This window comes from Pezoporus wallicus, unplaced genomic scaffold (assembly GCF_028554395.1).
Source record: "Pezoporus wallicus isolate ANWC-B61680 ecotype Strahan unplaced genomic scaffold, APGP_CSIRO_Pwel_v1 contig_2908, whole genome shotgun sequence".
Taxonomy (NCBI): domain Eukaryota; kingdom Metazoa; phylum Chordata; class Aves; order Psittaciformes; family Psittacidae; genus Pezoporus; species Pezoporus wallicus.
This window is the reverse complement of record NW_026642179.1, coordinates 8,799,936-8,804,113: the sequence shown is the minus strand read 5'-3', so window position 1 is coordinate 8,804,113 and position 4,178 is coordinate 8,799,936.

Below are 4,178 nucleotides of genomic sequence, written 5' to 3'. Positions count from 1 at the left end.
TATTTGGTGGGTTGCAGCAATCACAGCTTGGCTTTTCTACTGCCTGGCAATACTGTATCTCAACCCCCATTAATGGGAACGCTCATCTGTTTTGGCCTTGAGAAAGGAGGCCCTAACCCAAGGAACTTCTTTGTAAACAAAAGCTGGTGTCTGGTCTTTCAGACCTCGTGCTTCCCTGAACCTCCAGTGCTGAGTTTCTACGGAGAGAATTTTCCCTTCCTCCACCTGTGTCACTGTTGTCCATTGTCACAGCAGCTCCTTTCTCACCAACTCCCAGATCTTCAGGACCATGTTTCTTCAGATGGGCTGAGCAGCAGCATCCTTTCTTCCTGCTTACTCTTGGTTTCTACCCCAGAAATCCCATGGACCACAACCTGCAGCAAGGTGCAGCTTGCAGGCGCATAACACTGTGGGACAGCCTCATCAGTCTTCCCAAGACAGCCAGCAAATGCCACACTTTCTTGCTCTGAATTCCAATGCCCCTGGAGGAAGCAGGCAAGATAAATCGAAGAGGGGTAAACAGGGGCCAGCTGGTGGCCTTTGAAGTATGACTGCCCTTGTTCCACATGTCTTCCTCTGAACCTGGGGCTTCCTGCCTCGTCAGCCCAGAGAGTGAGTTTAAAGTAAGAGCAAGCCCCTCTCACCACACCTCCATTCCTGACCACTTGGCAAACCACTGGTGACTTCAGAGGAGCCTCCCCATGCGTGGCTCTCCAGAGGAATGTGGTGCTAGACCACTGCATGCTGGAACCAAAACAGTCAGTTACACCTTCTGTTCTGTCCAGAGCAAGAAGTCTCCTAGTACTATCACAGAAGCTCAGGCTAAGGATATTGTTTCCAGGGAGGAGGGAAACACACAGCCCTTGTCTGCAGGTGAACATGCAAGCTGTGTAGCTCAAAGGACTGCCAAGTTCACAGTGAGTCCATAGCAAAGACAAAGCTTCCTTGACCCTGTCCAGGCTGGAGCTGCACAGTTATTCCTCTGCCTTTAACACACACAGTTACACAGTTACACAGTATGCTAGAGATTGGAAGGGACCTCGAAAGATCATCTAGTCCAATCCCCCTGCTGGAGCAGGAACACCTAGATAAGGTTACACAGGAATGTGTCCAGGCGAGTTTTGAATGTCTCCAGGGAAGGAGACTCCACAACCTCCCTGGGCAGCCTGTTCCAGTGTTCTGTCACCCTCACTGAGAAGAAGTTTCTTCTCAAGTTTAAGTGAGTGAACCCTCTTGTGTTCTAGTTTGTGCCCATTACTCCTTGTTCTATCATTGTTTGCCACCGAGTAGAGCCTGGCTCCATCCTCGTGACACTCCCCCTTTATATATTTATATACACTAATATGGTCACTCCTCAGTCTCCTCTTCTCTAAACTATAGAGACCCAGCTCCCTCAGTCTTTCCTCATAAGGGCGATGCTCCACTCCCTTCATCATCTTAGTTGCCCTGCGCTGGACTCTCTCCAGCAGGTCCCTGTCCTTCTTGAACTGAGGGGCCCAGAACTGGACACAATATTCCAGGTGCGGTCTCACCAGGGCAGAGTAGAGGGGAAGGAGAACCTCTCTCGACCTACTAACCACCCCCCTTCTAATACACCCCAGGATGCCATTGGCCTTCTTGGCCACAAGGCCACAGTGTCGGCTCATGGGCATCCTGTCATCCACTAGGACCCCCAGGTCCCTCTCCCCTACACTGCTCTCTAACAGGTCGTTCCCCAACCTATACTGGAACCTGGGGCTGTTCCTGCCCAGATGCAGGACTCTACACTTTCCCTTGTTACATTTCATCAAGTTATTCCCTGCCCAACTCTCCAGCCTGTCCAGGTCTCGTTGGATGGCAGCACAGCCTTCTGGCATGTCAGCCACTCCTCCCAGCTTAATGTCATCAGCAAACTTGCTGATAGTACACTCAATTCCCTCATCTAAATCGTTGATGAATATATTAAATAATACTGGTCCCAGTACTGACCCTTGAGGCACTCCACTAGTTACAGGCCTCCAACTAGACTCCGCCCCATAGACTACAACTCTCTGGCTTCTCTCCTTCAGGCAGTTCACAGTCCACCTCACTACCTGATCATCCAAACCACACTTCCTCAATTTAGCTGTGAGGATGCTGTGGGAGACTGTGTCAAATGCTTTGCTGAAGTCAAGGTAGACCACATCCACCGCTCTGCCATCATCCATCCACCGTGTTATTTCCTCATAAAAGGCTAAGAGATTGGTCAAGCATGATTTCCCCTTGGTGAAGCCATGTTGACTGCCCCTCATAACCCTCTTATCCTTGATATGCCTTAAGATGGCACCAAGGATAAGGTGTTCCATCACTTTCCCAGGGATGCAGGTGAGGCTGACCGGTCTATAGTTACCCGCGTCCTCCTTCTTGCCCTTTTTGAAGACTGGAGTGACATTTGCCTTCCTCCAGTCCTCAGGCACCTCTCCCGTTTCCCAAGACTTGGTAAAGATGATGGAGAGTGGTCTAGCAATGACTTCCACCAGTTCCCTCAGCACCCGTGGGTGCATCCCATCTGGACCCATGGATTTATGGATGTCCAGATTGCTCAACTGGTCTGTAACCCATTCCTCATTGACTAAGGCAAACCGCTCCGTCGACCTGACTTCATCTAAGGTCTCAGGGGTACAGGGCTCTTCAGGACTGCCTGCAGCAGAGTAGACAGAGACAAAGAAGGCATTCAGTAACTCTGCCATCTCTGTATCTTCTGTCACCAGGGCACCCATCCCGTTCATCAGTGGGCCTACATTGCCTCTGGTGTTAGTTTTATCTGCCATGTATTTGAAAAAGCTCTTTTTGCTGTCCTTGACCCTTCTTGACAGGTTTAATTCTAAGGAGGCCTTAGTCATCCTAGCTGCCTTCCTACATCCTCTAGCAGCAGCCTTATATTCCTCCCAAGTGGCCAGCCCCTCCTTCCATGACCTGTAAACTCTCCTCTTCCACTTGAGCATACCCAGCAATTCCCTATTTAGCCACGCAGGTCTCCTGGCCCTCTTCCTTGACTTCCTACGTGTTGGGATGCTCTGATCTTGAGCTCGGAAAAAGCAATCCTTGAATGCCAACCATCTTGGGCCCCTTTACCTTCAAACAGCCTTGCCCATGGGATTTCCCCTAGCAATTGCTTGAAAAGGCCAAAGTTTGCCCTGCTAAAGTCCAGGGTTGCAATTCTACTTGCTATTCTACTGGTCCTACCGCACAAGATCCTGAATTCCACCATCTCGTGGTCGCTGCAACCAAGGCAGCCCTCAACCCTTAGTGCTTCGACCAGACCCTCCTTGTTAGTGAGGATGAGATCCAGCAGCGCTCCTCTCCTGGTTGGCTCCATCCACCATTTGCATGAAGAAGTTATCATCCATACACTGGAGGAACCTCCTGGACTGCGGCTGGGTTGCCGAGTGGTCCTTCCAGCAAACATCAGGGAAGTTAAAATCCCCCACGACGACCACGGCCTGTGACTGTGAGGCCGCTCTCAGCTGCCTGTAGAAGGCCTCGTCAACTTCCTCACCCTGATCTGGTGGCCTGTAACAGACACCCACAACAGTATCGCCCCTGCCAGCCTGCCCCTTAATTCTGACCTGCAGACTCTCAACTCGCTCGTCATCTGCCCCTGGACAGAACTCGGTGCATTGAAGTTGCTCCCGTACACAGAGCAACCCCACCACCCCTCCTGGCTGGCCTGTCTTTCCTGAAAAGGACATAGCCCTCCATGACTATATTCCAGTCATGTGAGCTGTCCCACCACGTCTCTGTAATTGCCACCAGATCATAGTCTCCTGACTTAACACAGGTTTCCAACTCCTCCTGCTTATTTCCCATGCTGCGTGCATTGGTGTACAGACATTCCAGGGAGCGAGCTGAGCACACCGATTTCACCCTAGGATTATAGGAGGCCTCCCAGTCTTCATCAGTTCTGGAGTGCTGCCCCACTGGGGCAAGCCCAGCTACAACCCCATCCCCCTTCAAATCTAGTTTAAATCTCTCCAAATGAGCCCTGCTAATTCGTGCCCCAGCATCCTTTTGCCTCTGTGAGATAAACCTTTCCCACTTGTCATTGTCCAGAATGGTGCCCTATAAAACCAGCTGTTATCAAAGAATCCAAAGCCCTGCCTGCAGCACCAGTCTCGAAGCCAATCGTTTATGGACTGAATTTTCCCATTCCGTCCCAC